Consider the following 20591-nt stretch of genomic DNA (forward strand, 5'->3'; position numbering starts at 1 on the left):
TGCTGTTTATATTGACCTCAACCCAGGCATACCTGGGGAGGGCTTGCCGGCAGGGTCAGGCTGCCCAGGTCAGCTAATCCACAGCACTCAGGGAATCACATTGCAGAAAATGGACCTCGCTAAGACAGAATATTTGCCAAGGAAAAAAAGGACACAGTGCCATTTGCAGCACCGTAGATGAGTCTAGAGGTAATCACGTGACTTGTAGTAAGTCAGAAAGTGAAAGACACATATCATATCATATCACTTATAGGTGTTACCTATAAATTGATACGAGGGCAGATATTTCCACGGAGAAGGGCAATCACAGATTCATTAAACAAACTTATGGTTCACCAAAGGAAAGGTGTGAGGATTGAATTCATTACGATATTGGGGTTAACAGACATATACAAACACAGTAGACGTATATAATCACAAAAGACCAACGGAGTACCAAGAGAAGACTACTCAACATTCTGTCATAACGTACATGGGAAAAGGATCCCAGGAAGAACAGACATATGTATATGTGTAAAACAACCACCTCTTGCACACCTACAACAAGCTAAACGTTGTACGCAAACTTGCTGTAATAAAAAATAAAAAATTAAATTAAAAACACGAACAAGAAGTAGTGAGACAAACTTGAGGGGTTTTCTCCTGGCACATTCCGTTCTACATTCCAATCTAGAACGCGACTTCCATTGAGGCTCTGCTGCCCTAGTAACCAGATTTGGTAAGGGAGAACTGCTGCCACCTTGTGGCCGTTTCACACAACAGCAGCTTTAATCCCAGCGCTAATGGTCAGTGGATATTCCAAATCATTACAGGCCTGTAAATGACACCTGCCCTGAAAACAAATCCTGGGGTCATATATCGACCCAAAAATTCAAAAGACGTCCATATTTCAAAACGACAGTTTCAAGAGGCATATTTCACGCACATTAGTGTTCTGATTCTTTTGCTTTCTTTCTTTCTTTGTTAAAAAAACGGGAATGGAAAAAGGTAACCCTCAGAAGGGGCGAAAACGTTCACAAACGAATCAATGGACAAAGGTTTAATCTCCAATATATATATACAGCTCATGCAGCTTAATATTAATACAACAAACAACCCAATACAAAAATGGGCAGAAGATCTAAATAGACGTTTCTTCAAAGAAGACACAGAGATTGCCAAGACGCACATGAAAAGCTGCTCAACATCACTAATTATTAGAGAAATGCAAATCAAAACTACAATAAGGTAAGACCTCACACCTGTTAGAATCGGCATCATCAGATAATCTACAAACAACAAATTCTGGGGAGGCTGTGGACAAAAGGAACCCTCTTCCGCTATTGGTGGGAATGTAAATTGATACAGTCACTATGGAGAACAGTATGGAGGTTCCTTTAAAAAACTAAAAAGAGAATTACCATAGGATCCATCAATCCCACTTCTGGGCATATACCCAGAGAAAACCATAAATCACAGAGACACATTCACCACAATGTTCATTGCAGCACTATTTACAGTAGCCAGGTAATGGAAGCAACCTGAATGCCCACAGACAGACGAATGGATAAAGATGTGGTACATATATAAAATGGAATATTACTCAGCCATAAAAATGAATGAAACTGAGTCATTTGTAGAGAAGTTGATGGATCTAGAGACTGTCATACAGAGTGAAGTAAGTCAGAAAGAGAAAAACATATATTGTATATTAATGCCTATATGTGGAACCTAGAAAAATGCTATAGATGAACTGGTTTGCAGGGCAGAAATAGAGACACAGAGGCAGAGACAAACGTATGGACACAAAGTGGGGGAAGCCATGGGGTGGTGGTGGTGGGATGAGTTGGGAGATTGGGATTGACCTGTATACATGTATATGCATAAAATAGATAACTAATAATAACCTAGTGTATAAAAAAATATATAAAATTAAATTTCAAAAATTTTAAAAATCAAATGTAAAAGTAAAACAGAAAAAAAGTTCTTCCATTCACACTGATGTATTTATAAGAATGAATTATTTCCATGCTTATATCTATAAATACATATAAGAGGAATAAAATCTAACTTGAACCAAAAAAGAAAAAAAAACCCTGAACCTAACAGTTATACAGAGGAAAACACTACCAAGGCACTTGCTCCAGTGGTAAACAATTCTGAAATTGGTCAGAGGTGGGGAATCATCTCCCATAGAGCCAGCAGCCCCGCCCGCCCACGCAAGGAGCGTCCTTATTGCAAAGCTGGGGGACCGTGCCAAGGCCTCTGTGAGTAAACGTGAGCTGAGCCCCAGGCCAGCTGCTGCTGAAGTGTTCCCACCCTTCCCAGGTGAAACACCTGAATATGTACAAGGGCTTGAAAGCCTAGAGGAAGGGCCGTGGAGCCACACCAGCGACAGCACGCAGGCCACCTTGGTGCCTGCAGGTCAGCCAGGATGGTCCTGGCCACGGGCACTCTTCTGGAAGCTTTCCATTGCCCTGCCTGAGATACCCCTCCTGTCCCGGCCCCCACTCCTTTTTTTCCTTCCTCACCTCAGCCCGGAGAGATATTCCAGTGGAAGTTATGGGTGACACATCCTCTTCTTTACAGGTGGCAGCCTGGCAACTCCTGCAGAAAGTCCAGCAGAGCCCCACTCACACCGGGCCACCCACAAAGCCGTGGACCCTCACACCCTCCCACCAGCACAGCCCCGAGACTGCTGACGGGGCAGAGAATATGGAGTCAGGCACAGCTGCAGTGGCTATTGCTGCCTGGAGTGCTGTTTATATTGACCTCAACCCAGGCACACCTGGGGAGGGCTTGCCGGCAGGGTCAGGCTGCCCAGGTCAGCTAATCCTCAGCCCTCAGGGAATCACATTGCAGAAAATGGACCTCGCTAAGACAGAATATTCGCAAAGGAAAAAAAGGACACAGTGCCATTTGCAGCACCGTAGATGAGTCTAGAGGTAATCACGTGACTTGGAGTAAGTCAGAAAGTGAAAGACACATATCATATCATATCACTTATAGGTGTTACCTATAAATTGATACCAGGGCAGATATTTCCACGGAGAAGGGCAATCACAGATTCATTAAACAAACTTATGGATCACCAAAGGAAAGGTGTGAGGATTGAATTCATTACGAAATTCGGGTTAACAGACATATACAAACACAGTAGACGCATATAATCACCAAAGACCTACGGAGTACCAAGAGAAGACTACTCAACATTCTGTCATAACGAACATGGGAAAAGGATCCCAGGAAGAACAGACATATGTATATGTGTAAAAGAACCACCTCTTGCACACCTACAACAAGCTAAACATTGTACTCAAACTTGCTGTAATAAAAAAAAAAAATTAAATTAAAAACACGAACAAGAAGTAGTGAGACAAACTTGAGGGCCTTTCTCCTGGCACATTCCGTTCTACATTCCAATCTAGAACGCGACTTCCATTGAGGCTCTGCTGCCCTAGTCACCAGATTTGGTATGGGAGAACTGCTGCCACCTTGTGGCCGTTTCACACAACAGCAGATTTAATCCCAGCGCTAATGGTCAGTGGATATTCCAAATCATTACAGGCCTGTAAATGACACCTGCCCTGAAAACAAATCCTGGGGTCATATATCGACCAAAAAATTCAAAAGACGTCCATATTTCAAAACGACAGTTTCAAGAGGCATATTTCACGCACATTAGTGTTCTGCTTCTTTTGCTTTCTTTCTTTCTTTGTTAAAAAAACGGGAATGGAAAAAGGCAACCCTCAGAATAGGCGAAAACGTTCACAAACGAATCAATGGACAAAGGTTTAATCTCCAATATATATAAACAGCTCATGCAGCTTAATATTAATAAAACAAACAACCCAATACAAAAATGGGCAGAAGATCTAAAGAGACGTTTCTTCAAAGAAGACACAGAGATGGCCAAGACGCACATGAAAAGCTGCTCAACATCACTAATTATTAGAGAAATGCAAATCAAAACTACAATGAGGTAAGACCTCACACCTGTTAGAATAGGCATCTTCAGATAATCAACAAACAACAAATTCTGGGGAGGGTGTGGACAAAAGGAACCCTCTTCCGCTATTGGTGGGAATGTAAATTGATATAGTCACTATGGAGAACAGTATGGAGGTTCCTTTAAAAAACTAAAAAGAGAATTACCATAGGATCCTGCAATCCCACTTCTGGGCATATACCCAGAGAAAACCATAAATCACAAAGACACATTCACACAATGTTCATTGCAGCACTATTTACAATAGCCAGGTAATGGAAGCAACCTAAATGGCCACAGACAGACGAATGGATAAAGATGTGGTACATATATAAAATGGAATATTACTCAGCCATAAAAAGGAATGAAACTGGGTCATTTGTAGAGAAGTTGATGGATCTAGAGACTGTCATACAGAGTGAAGTAAGTCAGAAAGAGATAAACAAATATTGTATATTAATGCCTATATGTGGAACCTAGAAAAATGGTACAGATGAACTGGTTTGCAGGGCAGAAATAGAGACACAGAGGTAGAGAACAAACGTATGGACACAAAGTGGGGGAAGCCATGGGGTGGTTGTGGTGGGATGAGTAGGGAGATTGGGATTGACCTTTATACATGTTTATGCATAAAATAGATAACTAATAATAACCTACTGTATAAAACAAAATAAATAAAATTAAATTTCAAAAATTTTAAAAATAAAATGTAAAAATAAAACAGAAAAAATGTTCTTCCATTCACACTGATGTATTTATAAGAATGAATTATTTCCATGCTTATATCCATAAATACATAAAAGAGGAATAAAATCTAACTTGAACCAAAAAAGGAAAAAAAACTGAACCTAACAGTTATACAGAGGAAAACACTACCAAGGCACTTGCTCCAGTGGTAAACAATTCTGAAATTGGTCAGAGGTGGGGAATCATCTCCCATAGAGCCAGCAGCCCCGCCCACCCACGCAAGGAGCGTCCTTATTGCAAAGCTGTGGGACCGTGCCGAGGCCTCTGTGATTAAACATGAGCTGAGCCCCAGGCCAGCTGCTGCTGAACTGTTCCCACCCTTCCCAGGTGAAACACCTGAATATGTACAAGGGCTTGAAAGCCTAGAGGAAGGGCCGTGGAGCCACACCAGCGACAGCACGCAGGCCACCTTGGTGCCTGCAGGTCAGCCAGGATGGTCCTGGCCACAGGCGCTCTTCTGGAAGCTTTCCATTGCACTGCCTGAGATACCCCTCCTGTCCCGGCCCCCACTCCTTTTTTTCCTTCCTCACCTCAGCCCGGAGAGATATTCCAGTGGAAGTTATGGGTGTCACATCCTCTTCTTTACAGGTGGCAGCCTGGCAACTCCTGCAGAAAGTCCAGCAGAGCCCCACTCACACCGGGCCATCCAAAAAGCCATGGACACTCACACCCTCCCAGCAGCACAGCCACGAGACTGCTGACGGGGCAGAGAATATGGAGTCAGGCACAGCGGCAGGGGCTATTGCTGCCTGGAGTGCTGTTTATATTGACCTCAACCCAGGCACACCTGGGGAGGGCTTGCCGGCAGGGTCAGGCTGCCCAGGTCAGCTAATCCTCAGCCCTCAGGGAATCACATTGCAGAAAATGAACCTCGCTAAGACAGAATATTAGCCAAGGAAAAAAAGCACACAATGCCATTTGCAGCACCGTAGATGAGTCTAGAGGTAATCACGTGACTTGGAGTAAGTCAGAAAGTGAAAGGCACATATCATATCATATCACTTATAGGTGTTACCTATAAATTGATACCAGGGCAGATATTTCCACGGAGAAGGGCAATCAAAGATTCTTTAAACAAACTTATGGTTCACGAAAGGAAAGGTGTGAGGATTGAATTCATTATGATATTGAGGTTAACAGACATATACAAACACAGTAGACATATATAATCACCAAAGACCTACGGAGTACCAAGAGAAGACTACTCAACATTCTGTCATAACGAACATGGGAAAAGGATCCCAGGAAGAACAGACATATGTATATGTGTAAAAGAACCACCTCTTGCACACCTACAACAAGCTAAACGTTGTACTCCAACTTGCTGTAATAAAAAATAAAAAATTAAATTAAAGACACGAACAAGAAGTAGTGAGAAAAACTTGAGGGGCTTTCTCCTGGCACATTCCGTTCTACATTCCAATCTAGAACGCGACTTCCATTGAGGCTCTGCTGCCCTAGTAACCAGATTTGGTAAGGGAGAACTGCTGCCACCTTGTGGCCGTTTCACTCAACAGCAGCTTTAATCCCAGCGCTAATGGTCAGTGGATATTCCAAATCATTACAGGCCTGTAAATGACACCTGCCCTGAAAACAAATCCTGGGGTCATATATCGACCAAAAAATTCAAAAGACGTCCATATTTCAAAACGACAGTTTCAAGAGGCATATTTCACGCACATTAGTGTTCTGCTTCTTTTGCTTTCTTTCTTTCTTCGTTAAAAAAACGGGAATGGAATAAGGCAACCCTCAGAATGGGCGAAAACGTTCACAAACGAATCAATGGACAAAGGTTTAATCTCCAATATATATAAACAGCTCATGCAGCTTAATATTAATAAAACAAACAACCCAATACAAAAATGGGCAGAAGATCTAAAGAGACATTTCTTCAAAGAAGACACAGAGATGGCCAAAACGCACATGAAAAGCTGCTCAACATCACTAATTATTAGAGAAATGCAAATCAAAACTACAATGGGGTAAGACCTCAGACATGTTAGAATGGGCATCATCAGATAATCTACAAACAAAAAATTCTGGGGAGAGTGTGGACAAAAGGAACCCTCTTCTGCTATTGTTGGGAATGTAAATTGATACAGTCACTATGGAGAACAGTATGGAGGTTCCTTTAAAAATCTAAAAAGAGAATTACCATAGGAATCAGCAATCCCACTTCTGGGCATGTACCCAGAGAAAACCATAAATCACAAAGACACATTCACCACAATGTTCATTGCAGCACTATTTACAATAGCCAGGTAATTGAAGCAACCTAAATGCCCACAGACAGACGAATGGATAAAGATGTGGTACATATATAAAATGGAATATTACTCAGCCATAAAAAGGAATGAAACTGGGTCATTTGTAGAGAAGCTGATGGATCTAGAGACTGTCATACAGAGTGAAGTAAGTCAGAAAGAGAAAAACAAATATTGTATATTAATGCCTTTATGTGGAACCTAGAAAAATGGTACAGATGAACTGGTTTGCAGGGCAGAAATAGAGACACAGAGGTAGAGAACAAACGTATGGACACAAAGTGGGGGAAGCCATGGGGTGGTGGTGGTGGGATTAGTTGGGAGATTGGGATTGACCTGTATACATGTTTATGCATAAAATAGATAACTAATAATAACCTACTGTATAAAAAAATAAAGAAAATTAAATTTCAAAAATTTTAAAAATAAAATGTAAAAATAAAACAGAAAAAAATTTCTTCCATTCACACTGATGTATTTATAAGAATGAATTATTTCCATGCTTATATCTATAAATACATAAAAGAGGAATAAAATCTAACTTGAACCAAAAAAGAAAAAAAACACTGTACCTAACAGTTATACAGAGGAAAACACTACCAAGGCACTTGCTCCAGTGGTAAACAATTCTGAAATTGGTCAGAGGTGGTGAATCATCTCCCATACAGCCAGCAGCCCCGCCCGCCCATGCAAGGAGCGTCCTTATTTCAAAGCTGGGGGACCGTGCCGAGGCCTCTGTGAGTAAACGTGAGCTGAGCCCCAGGCCAGCTGCTGCTGAACTGTTCCCACCCTTCCCAGGTGAAACACCTGAATATGTACAAGGGCTTGAAAGCCTAGAGGAAGGGCCGTGGAGCCACTCCAGCGACAGCACGCAGGCCAACTTGGTGCCTGCAGGTCAGCCAGTATGGTCCTGGCCACGGGCGCTCTTCTGGAAGCTTTCCATTGCCCTGCCTGAGATACCCCTCCTGTCCCGGCCCCCACTCCTTTTTTTCCTTACTCACCTCAGCCCGGAGAGATATTCCAGTGGAAGTTATGGGTGACACATCGTCTTCTTTACAGGTGGCAGCCTGGCACCTCCTGCAGAAAGACCAGCAGAGACCCACTCACACCGGGCCACCCACAAAGCCGTGGACCCTCACACCCTCCCAGCAGCACAGCCCCGAGACTGCTGACGGGGCAGAGAATATGGAGTCAGGCACAGCTGCATGGGCTATTGCTGCCTGGAGTGCTGTTTATATTGACCTCAACCCAGGCACACCTGGGGAGGGCTTGCCGGCAGGGTCAGGCTGCCCAGGTCAGCTAATCCTCAGCCCTCAGGGAATCACATTGCAGAAAATGGACCTCGCTAAGACAGAATATTCGCCAAGGAAAGAAAGGACACAGTGCCATTTGCAGCACCGTAGATGAGTCTAGAGGTAATCACTTGACTTGGAGTAAGTCAGAAAGTGAAAGACACATATCATATCATATCACTTATAGGTGTTACCTATAAATTGATACCAGGGCAGATATTTCCACGGAGAAGGGCAATCACAGATTCATTAAACAAACTTATGGATCACCAAAGGAAAGGTGTGAGGATTGAATTCATTACGATATTGGGGTTAACAGACATATACAAACACAGTAGACATATATAATCACCAAAGACCTACGGAGTACCAAGAGAAGACTACTCAACATTCTGTCATAACGTACATGGGAAAAGGATCCCAGGAAGAACAGACATATGTATATGTGTAAAAGAACCACCTCTTGCCCACCTACAACAAGCTAAACGTTGTACACAAACTTGCTGTAATAAAAAATAATAAATTAAATTAAAAACACGAACAAGAAGTTCTGAGACAAACTTGAGGGGCTTTCTCCTAGCACATTCCGTTCTACATTCCAATCTAGAAGGCGACTTCCATTGAGGCTCTGCTGCCCTAGTAACCAGATTTGGTAAGGGAGAACTGCTGCCACCTTGTGGCCGTTTCACACAACAGCAGCTTTAATCCCAGCGCTAATGGTCAGTGGATATTCCAAATCATTACAGGCCTGTAAATGACACCTGCCCTGAAAACAAATCCTGGGGTCATATATCGACCAAAAAATTCAAAAGACGTCCATATTTCAAAACGACAGTTTCAAGAGGCATATTTCACGCACATTAGTGTTCTGCTTCTTTTGCTTTCTTTCTTTCTTTGTTAAAAAAACGGGAATGGGAAAAGGCAACCCTCAGAATGGGCGAAAACGTTCACAAACGAATCAATGGACAAAGGTTTAATCTCCAATATATATAAACAGCTCATGCAGCTTAATATTAATAAAACAAACAACCCAATACAAAAATGGGCAGAAGATCTATAGAGACGTTTCTTCAAAGAAGACACAGAGATGGCCAAGACGCACATGAAAAGCTGCTCAACATCACCAATTATTAGAGAAATGCAAATCAAAACTACAATGGGGTAAGACCTCACACCTGTTAGAATCGGCATCATCAGATAATCTACAAACAACAAATTCTGGGGAGGGTGTGGACAAAAGGAACCCTCTTCTGCTATTGTTGGGAATGTAAATTGATACAGTCACTATGGAGAACAGTATGGAGGTTCCTTTAAAAATCTAAAAAGAGAATTACCATAGGAATCAGCAATCCCACTTCTGGGCATGTACCCAGAGAAAACCATAAATCACAAAGACACATTCACCACAATGTTCATTGCAGCACTATTTACAATAGCCAGGTAATTGAAGCAACCTAAATGCCCACAGACAGACGAATGGATAAAGATGTGGTACATATATAAAATGGAATATTACTCAGCCATAAAAAGGAATGAAACTGGGTCATTTGTAGAGAAGCTGATGGATCTAGAGACTGTCATACAGAGTGAAGTAAGTCAGAAAGAGAAAAACAAATATTGTATATTAATGCCTGTATGTGGAACCTAGAAAATTGGTACAGATGAACTGGTTTGCAGGGCAGAAATAGAGACACAGAGGTAGAGAACAAACGTATGGACACAAAGTGGGGGAAGCCATGGTGTGGTGGTGGTGGGATTAGTTGGGAGATTGGGATTGACCTGTATACATGTTTATGCATAAAATAGATAACTAATAATAACCTACTGTATAAAAAAATAAAGAAAATTAAATTTCAAAATTTTTAAAAATAAAATGTAAAAATAAAACAGAAAAAAATTTCTTCCATTCACACTGATGTATTTATAAGAATGAATTATTTCCATGCTTATATCTATAAATACATATAAGAGGAATAAAATCTAACTTGAACCAAAAAAGAAAAAAAACCCTGAACCTAACAGTTATACAGAGGAAAACACTACCAAGGCACTTGCTCCAGTGGTAAACAATTCTGAAATTGGTCAGAGGTGGGGAATCATCTCCCATACAGCCAGCAGCCCCACCCGCCCACGCAAGGAGCGTCCTTATTGCAAAGCTGGGGGACTATGCCGAGGCCTCTGTGAGTAAACGTGAGCTGAGCCCCAGGCCAGCTGCTGCTCAACTGTTCCCACCATTCCCAGGTGAAACACCTGAATATGTACAAGGGCTTGAAAGCCTAGAGGAAGGGCCGTGGAGCCACACCAGCGACAGCACGCAGGCCACCTTGGTGCCTGCAGGTCAGCCAGGATGGTCCTGGCCACGGGCGCTCTTCTGGAAGCTTTCCATTGCCCTGCCTGAGATACCCCTCCTGTCCCGGCCCCCACTCCTTTTTTTCCTTCCTCACCTCAGCCCGGAGAGATATTCCAGTGGAAGTTATGGGTGACACATCGTCTTCTTTACAGGTGGCAGCCTGGCAACTCCTGCAGAAATTCCAGCAGAGCCCCACTCACACCGGGCCACCCACAAAGCCGTGGACCCTCACACCCTCCCACCAGCACAGTCCTGAGACTGCTGACGGGGCAGAGAATATGGAGTCAGGCACAGCTGCAGGGGCTATTGCTGCCTGGAGTGCTGTTTATATTGACCTCAACCCAGGCACACCTGGGGAGGGCTTGCCGGCAGGCTTTGGCTGCCCACGTCAGCTAATCCTCAGCCCTCAGGGAATCACATTGCAGAAAATGGACCTTGCTAAGACAGAATATTCGCAAAGGAAAAAAAGGACACAGTGCCATTTGCAGCACCGTAGATGAGTCTAGAGGTAATCACGTGACTTGTAGTAAGTCAGAAAGTGAAAGACACATATCATATCATATCACTTATAGGTGTTACCTATAAATTGATACCAGGGCAGATATTTCCACGGAGAAGGGCAATCACAGATTCATTAAACAAACTTATGGATCACCAAAGGAAAGGTGTGAGGATTGAATTCATTACGATATTGGGGTTAACAGACATATACAAACACAGTAGACGTATATAATCACCTAAGCCCTACGGAGTACCAAGAGAAGACTACTCAACATTCTGTCATAACGTACATGGGAAAAGGATCCCAGGAAGAACAGACATATGTATATGTGTAAAAGAACCACCTCTTGCACACCTACAACAAGCTAAACGTTGTACTCAAATTTGCTGTAATAAAAAATAAAAAAATAAATTAAAAACACGAACAAGAAGTAGTGAGACAAACTTGAGGGGCTTTCTCCTGGCACATTCCGTTCTACATTCCAATCTAGAATGGGATTTCCATTGAGGCTCTGATGCCCGAGTAACCAGATTTGGTAAGGGAGAACTGCTTCCACCTTGTGGCCTTTCACACAACAGCAGCTTTAATCCCAGCGCTAATGGTCAGTGGATATTCCAAATCATTACAGGCCTGTAAATGACACACCTGCCCTGAAAACAAATCCTGGGGTCATATATCGACCAAAAAATTCAAAAGACGTCCATATTTCAAAACGACAGATTCAAGAGGCATATTTCACGCACATTAGTGTTCCGCTTCTTTTGCTTTCTTTCTTTCTTTGTTAAAAAAACGGGAATGGAAAAAGGCAACCCTCAGAATGGGCAAAAACGTACACAAACGAATTAATGGACAAAGGTTTAATCTCCAATATATATAAACAGCTCATGCAGCTTAATATTAATAAAACAAACAACCCAATACAAAAATGGGCAGAAGATCTAAAGAGACGTTTCTTCAAAGAAGACACAGAGATGGCCAAGACGCACATGAAAAGCTGCTCAACATCACTAATTATTAGAGAAATGCAAAACAAAACTACAATGAGGTAAGACCTCACCCCTGTGAGAATCGGCATCATCAGATAATCTACAAACAACAAATTCTGGGGAGGGTGTGGACAAAAGGAACCCTGTTCTGCTATTGGTGGGAATGTAAATTGATACAGTCACTATGGAGAACTGTATGGAGGTTCCTTTAAAAATCTAAAAAGAGAATTACCATAGGAATCAGCAATCCCACTTCTGGGCATGTACCCAGAGAAAACCATAAATCACAAAGACACATTCAACACAATGTTCATTGCAGCACTATTTACAATAGCTAGGTAATGGAAGCAACCTAAATGCCCACAGACAGACGAATGGATAAAGATGTGGTACATATATAAAATGGAATATTACTCAGCCATAAAAAGGAATGAAACTGGGTCATTTGTAGAGAAGCTGATGGATCTAGAGACTGTCATACAGAGTGAAGTAAGTCAGAAAGAGAAAAACAAATATTGTATATTAATGCCTATATGTGGAACCTAGAAAAATGGTACAGATGAACTGGTTTGCAGGGCAGAAATAGAGACACAGAGGTAGCGAACAAACTTATGGACACAAAGTGGGGGAAGCCATGGGGTGGTGGTGGTGGGATGAGTTGGGAGATTGGGATTGACCTGTATACATGTTTATGCATAAAATAGATAACTAATAATAACCTACTGTATAAAAAAATAAAGAAAATTAAATTTCAAAAATTTTAAAAATAAAATGTAAAAATAAAACAGAAAAAAAGTTCTTCCATTCACACTGATGTATTTATAAGAATGAATTATTTCCAAGCTTATATCCATAAATACATAAAAGAGGAATAAAATCTAACTTGAACCAAAAAAGAAAAAAAAACTGAACCTAACAGTTATACAGAGGAAAACACTACCAAGGCACTTGCTCCAGTGGTAAACAATTCTGAATTTGGTCAGAGGTGGGGAATCATCTCCCATACAGCCAGCAGCCCCACCCGCCCACGCAAGGAGCGTCCTTATTGCAAAGCTGGGGTACCGTGCCGAGGCCTCTGTGAGTAAACGTGAGCTGAGCCCCAGGCCAGCTGCTGCTGAACTGTTCCCACCCTTCCCAGGTGAAACACCTGAATATGTACAAGGGCTTGAAAGCCTAGAGGAAGGGCCGTGGAGCCACACCAGCGACAGCACGCAGGCCACCTTGGTGCCTGCAGGTCAGCCAGGATGGTCCTGGCCACGGGCGCTCTTCTGGAAGCTTTCCATTGCCCTGCCTGTGATACCCCTCCTGTCCCGGCCCCCACTCCTTTTTTCCTTCCTCACCTCATCCCGGAGAGATATTCCTGTGGAAGTTAAGGGTGACACATCGTCTTCTTTACAGGTGGCAGCCTGGCAACTCCTGCAGAAATTCCAGCAGAGCCCCACGCACACCGGGCCACCCACAAAGCCGTGGACCCTCACACCCTCCCACCAGCAGAGCCCCGAGACTGCTGACAGGGCAGAGAATATGGAGTCAGGCACAGCTGCAGGGGCTATTGCTGCCTGGAGTGCTGTTTATATTGACCTCAACCCAGGCACACCTGTGGAGGGCTTGCCGGCAGGGTCAGGCTGCCCAGGTCAGCTAATCCTCAGCCCTCAGGGAATAACATTGCAGAAAATGGACCTCGCTAAGACAGAATATTCGCCAAGGAAAGAAAGGACACAATGCCATTTGCAGCACCGTAGATGAGTCTAGAGGTAATCACGTGACTTGTAGTAAGTGAGAAAGTGAAAGACACATATCATATCATATCACTTATAGGTGTTACCTATAAATTGATACCAGGGCAGATATTTCCACGGAGAAGGGCAATCACAGATTCATTAAACAAACTTATGGATCACCAAAGGAAAGGTGTGAGGATTGAATTCATTACGATATTGGGGTTAACAGACATATACAAACACAGTAGACGTATATAATCACCAAAGACCTACGGAGTACCAAGAGAAGACTACTCAACATTCTGTCATAACGTACATGGGAAAAGGATCCCAGGAAGAACAGACATATGTATATGTGTAAAAGAACCACCTCTTGCCCACCTACAACAAGCTAAACGTTGTACTCAAACTTGCTGTAATAAAAAATAAAAAAAATAAATTAAAAACACGAACAAGAAGTAGTGAGACAAACTTGAGGGGCTTTCTCCTGGCACATTCCGTTCTACATTCCAATCTAGAACGCGACTTCCATTGAGGCTCTGCTGCCCTAGTAACCAGATTTGGTAAGGGAGAACTGCTGCCACCTTGTGGCCGTTTCACACAACAGCAGCTTTAATCCCAGCGCTAATGGTCAGTGGATATTCCAAATCATTACAGGCCTGTAAATGACACCAGCCCTGAAAACAAATCCTGGGGTCATATATCGACCAAAAAATTCAAAAGACGTCCATATTTCAAAACGACAGTTTCAAGAGGCATATTTCACGCACATTAGTGTTCTGCTTCTTTTGCTTTCTTTCTTTCTTTGTTAAAAAAACGGGAATGGGAAAAGGCAACCCTCAGAATGGGCGAAAACGTTCACAAACGAATCAATGGACAAAGGTTTAATCTCCAATATATATAAACAGCTCATGCAGCTTAATATTAATAAAACAAACAACCCAATACAAAAATGGGCAGAAGATCTATAGAGACGTTTCTTCAAAGAAGACACAGAGATGGCCAAGACGCACATGAAAAGCTGCTCAACATCACCAATTATTAGAGAAATGCAAATCAAAACTACAATGGGGTAAGACCTCACACCTGTTAGAATCGGCATCATCAGATAATCTACAAACAACAAATTCTGGGGAGGGTGTGGACAAAAGGAACCCTCTTCTGCTATTGTTGGGAATGTAAATTGATACAGTCACTATGGAGAACAGTATGGAGGTTCCTTTAAAAATCTAAAAAGAGAATTACCATAGGAATCAGCAATCCCACTTCTGGGCATGTACCCAGAGAAAACCATAAATCACAAAGACACATTCACCACAATGTTCATTGCAGCACTATTTACAATAGCCAGGTAATTGAAGCAACCTAAATGCCCACAGACAGACGAATGGATAAAGATGTGGTACATATATAAAATGGAATATTACTCAGCCATAAAAAGGAATGAAACTGGGTCATTTGTAGAGAAGCTGATGGATCTAGAGACTGTCATACAGAGTGAAGTAAGTCAGAAAGAGAAAAACAAATATTGTATATTAATGCCTGTATGTGGAACCTAGAAAATTGGTACAGATGAACTGGTTTGCAGGGCAGAAATAGAGACACAGAGGTAGAGAACAAACGTATGGACACAAAGTGGGGGAAGCCATGGTGTGGTGGTGGTGGGATTAGTTGGGAGATTGGGATTGACCTGTATACATGTTTATGCATAAAATAGATAACTAATAATAACCTACTGTATAAAAAAATAAAGAAAATTAAATTTCAAAATTTTTAAAAATAAAATGTAAAAATAAAACAGAAAAAAATTTCTTCCATTCACACTGATGTATTTATAAGAATGAATTATTTCCATGCTTATATCTATAAATACATATAAGAGGAATAAAATCTAACTTGAACCAAAAAAGAAAAAAAACCCTGAACCTAACAGTTATACAGAGGAAAACACTACCAAGGCACTTGCTCCAGTGGTAAACAATTCTGAAATTGGTCAGAGGTGGGGAATCATCTCCCATACAGCCAGCAGCCCCACCCGCCCACGCAAGGAGCGTCCTTATTGCAAAGCTGGGGGACTATGCCGAGGCCTCTGTGAGTAAACGTGAGCTGAGCCCCAGGCCAGCTGCTGCTCAACTGTTCCCACCATTCCCAGGTGAAACACCTGAATATGTACAAGGGCTTGAAAGCCTAGAGGAAGGGCCGTGGAGCCACACCAGCGACAGCACGCAGGCCACCTTGGTGCCTGCAGGTCAGCCAGGATGGTCCTGGCCACGGGCGCTCTTCTGGAAGCTTTCCATTGCCCTGCCTGAGATACCCCTCCTGTCCCGGCCCCCACTCCTTTTTTTCCTTCCTCACCTCAGCCCGGAGAGATATTCCAGTGGAAGTTATGGGTGACACATCGTCTTCTTTACAGGTGGCAGCCTGGCAACTCCTGCAGAAATTCCAGCAGAGCCCCACTCACACCGGGCCACCCACAAAGCCGTGGACCCTCACACCCTCCCACCAGCACAGTCCTGAGACTGCTGACGGGGCAGAGAATATGGAGTCAGGCACAGCTGCAGGGGCTATTGCTGCCTGGAGTGCTGTTTATATTGACCTCAACCCAGGCACACCTGGGGAGGGCTTGCCGGCAGGCTTTGGCTGCCCACGTCAGCTAATCCTCAGCCCTCAGGGAATCACATTGCAGAAAATGGACCTTGCTAAGACAGAATATTCGCAAAGGAAAAAAAGGACACAGTGCCATTTGCAGCACCGTAGATGAGTCTAGAGGTAATCACGTGACTTGTAGTAAGTCAGAAAGTGAAAGACACATATCATATCATATCACTTATAGGTGTTACCTATAAATTGATACCAGGGCAGATATTTCCACGGAGAAGGGCAATCACAGATTCATTAAACAAACTTATGGATCACCAAAGGAAAGGTGTGAGGATTGAATTCATTACGATATTGGGGTTAACAGACATATACAAACACAGTAGACGTATATAATCACCTAAGCCCTACGGAGTACCAAGAGAAGACTACTCAACATTCTGTCATAACGTACATGGGAAAAGGATCCCAGGAAGAACAGACATATGTATATGTGTAAAAGAACCACCTCTTGCACACCTACAACAAGCTAAACGTTGTACTCAAATTTGCTGTAATAAAAAATAAAAAAATAAATTAAAAACACGAACAAGAAGTAGTGAGACAAACTTGAGGGGCTTTCTCCTGGCACATTCCGTTCTACATTCCAATCTAGAATGGGATTTCCATTGAGGCTCTGATGCCCGAGTAACCAGATTTGGTAAGGGAGAACTGCTTCCACCTTGTGGCCTTTCACACAACAGCAGCTTTAATCCCAGCGCTAATGGTCAGTGGATATTCCAAATCATTACAGGCCTGTAAATGACACACCTGCCCTGAAAACAAATCCTGGGGTCATATATCGACCAAAAAATTCAAAAGACGTCCATATTTCAAAACGACAGATTCAAGAGGCATATTTCACGCACATTAGTGTTCCGCTTCTTTTGCTTTCTTTCTTTCTTTGTTAAAAAAACGGGAATGGAAAAAGGCAACCCTCAGAATGGGCAAAAACGTACACAAACGAATTAATGGACAAAGGTTTAATCTCCAATATATATAAACAGCTCATGCAGCTTAATATTAATAAAACAAACAACCCAATACAAAAATGGGCAGAAGATCTAAAGAGACGTTTCTTCAAAGAAGACACAGAGATGGCCAAGACGCACATGAAAAGCTGCTCAACATCACTAATTATTAGAGAAATGCAAAACAAAACTACAATGAGGTAAGACCTCACCCCTGTGAGAATCGGCATCATCAGATAATCTACAAACAACAAATTCTGGGGAGGGTGTGGACAAAAGGAACCCTGTTCTGCTATTGGTGGGAATGTAAATTGATACAGTCACTATGGAGAACTGTATGGAGGTTCCTTTAAAAATCTAAAAAGAGAATTACCATAGGAATCAGCAATCCCACTTCTGGGCATGTACCCAGAGAAAACCATAAATCACAAAGACACATTCAACACAATGTTCATTGCAGCACTATTTACAATAGCTAGGTAATGGAAGCAACCTAAATGCCCACAGACAGACGAATGGATAAAGATGTGGTACATATATAAAATGGAATATTACTCAGCCATAAAAAGGAATGAAACTGGGTCATTTGTAGAGAAGCTGATGGATCTAGAGACTGTCATACAGAGTGAAGTAAGTCAGAAAGAGAAAAACAAATATTGTATATTAATGCCTATATGTGGAACCTAGAAAAATGGTACAGATGAACTGGTTTGCAGGGCAGAAATAGAGACACAGAGGTAGCGAACAAACTTATGGACACAAAGTGGGGGAAGCCATGGGGTGGTGGTGGTGGGATGAGTTGGGAGATTGGGATTGACCTGTATACATGTTTATGCATAAAATAGATAACTAATAATAACCTACTGTATAAAAAAATAAAGAAAATTAAATTTCAAAAATTTTAAAAATAAAATGTAAAAATAAAACAGAAAAAAAGTTCTTCCATTCACACTGATGTATTTATAAGAATGAATTATTTCCAAGCTTATATCCATAAATACATAAAAGAGGAATAAAATCTAACTTGAACCAAAAAAGAAAAAAAAACTGAACCTAACAGTTATACAGAGGAAAACACTACCAAGGCACTTGCTCCAGTGGTAAACAATTCTGAATTTGGTCAGAGGTGGGGAATCATCTCCCATACAGCCAGCAGCCCCACCCGCCCACGCAAGGAGCGTCCTTATTGCAAAGCTGGGGTACCGTGCCGAGGCCTCTGTGAGTAAACGTGAGCTGAGCCCCAGGCCAGCTGCTGCTGAACTGTTCCCACCCTTCCCAGGTGAAACACCTGAATATGTACAAGGGCTTGAAAGCCTAGAGGAAGGGCCGTGGAGCCACACCAGCGACAGCACGCAGGCCACCTTGGTGCCTGCAGGTCAGCCAGGATGGTCCTGGCCACGGGCGCTCTTCTGGAAGCTTTCCATTGCCCTGCCTGTGATACCCCTCCTGTCCCGGCCCCCACTCCTTTTTTCCTTCCTCACCTCATCCCGGAGAGATATTCCTGTGGAAGTTAAGGGTGACACATCGTCTTCTTTACAGGTGGCAGCCTGGCAACTCCTGCAGAAATTCCAGCAGAGCCCCACGCACACCGGGCCACCCACAAAGCCGTGGACCCTCACACCCTCCCACCAGCAGAGCCCCGAGACTGCTGACAGGGCAGAGAATATGGAGTCAGGCACAGCTGCAGGGGCTATTGCTGCCTGGAGTGCTGTTTATATTGACCTCAACCCAGGCACACCTGTGGAGGGCTTGCCGGCAGGGTCAGGCTGCCCAGGTCAGCTAATCCTCAGCCCTCAGGGAATAACATTGCAGAAAATGGACCTCGCTAAGACAGAATATTCGCCAAGGAAAGAAAGGACACAATGCCATTTGCAGCACCGTAGATGAGTCTAGAGGTAATCACGTGACTTGTAGTAAGTGAGAAAGTGAAAGACACATATCATATCATATCACTTATAGGTGTTACCTATAAATTGATACCAGGGCAGATATTTCCACGGAGAAGGGCAATCACAGATTCATTAAACAAACTTATGGATCACCAAAGGAAAGGTGTGAGGATTGAATTCATTACGATATTGGGGTTAACAGACATATACAAACACAGTAGACGTATATAATCACCAAAGACCTACGGAGTACCAAGAGAAGACTACTCAACATTCTGTCATAACGTACATGGGAAAAGGATCCCAGGAAGAACAGACATATGTATATGTGTAAAAGAACCACCTCTTGCCCACCTACAACAAGCTAAACGTTGTACTCAAACTTGCTGTAATAAAAAATAAAAAAAATAAATTAAAAACACGAACAAGAAGTAGTGAGACAAACTTGAGGGGCTTTCTCCTGGCACATTCCGTTCTACATTCCAATCTAGAACGCGACTTCCATTGAGGCTCTGCTGCCCTAGTAACCAGATTTGGTAAGGGAGAACTGCTGCCACCTTGTGGCCGTTTCACACAACAGCAGCTTTAATCCCAGCGCTAATGGTCAGTGGATATTCCAAATCATTACAGGCCTGTAAATGACACCAGCCCTGAAAACAAATCCTGGGGTCATATATCGACCAAAAAATTCAAAAGACGTCCATATTTCAAAACGACAGTTTCAAGAGGCATATTTCACGCACATTAGTGTTCTGCTTCTTTTGCTTTCTTTCTTTCTTTGTTAAAAAAACGGGAATGGGAAAAGGCAACCCTCAGAATGGGCGAAAACGTTCACAAACGAATCAATGGACAAAGGTTTAATCTCCAATATATATAAACAGCTCATGCAGCTTAATATTAATAAAACAAACAACCCAATACAAAAATGGGCAGAAGATCTATAGAGACGTTTCTTCAAAGAAGACACAGAGATGGCCAAGACGCACATGAAAAGCTGCTCAACATCACCAATTATTAGAGAAATGCAAATCAAAACTACAATGGGGTAAGACCTCACACCTGTTACAATCGGCATCATCAGATAATCTACAAACAACAAATTCTGGGGAGGGTGTGGACAAAAGGAACCCTCTTCCGCTATTGGTGGGAATGTAAATTGATACAGTCACTATGGAGAACAGTATGGAGGTTCCTTTAAAAAACTAAAAAGAGAATTACCATAGGATCCAGCAATCCCACTTCTGGGCATATACCCAGAGAAAACC

This window comes from Mesoplodon bidens (assembly GCF_964165515.1).
Source record: "Mesoplodon bidens genome assembly, contig: HAP1_SCAFFOLD_170, whole genome shotgun sequence".
NCBI lineage: Eukaryota > Metazoa > Chordata > Mammalia > Artiodactyla > Ziphiidae > Mesoplodon > Mesoplodon bidens.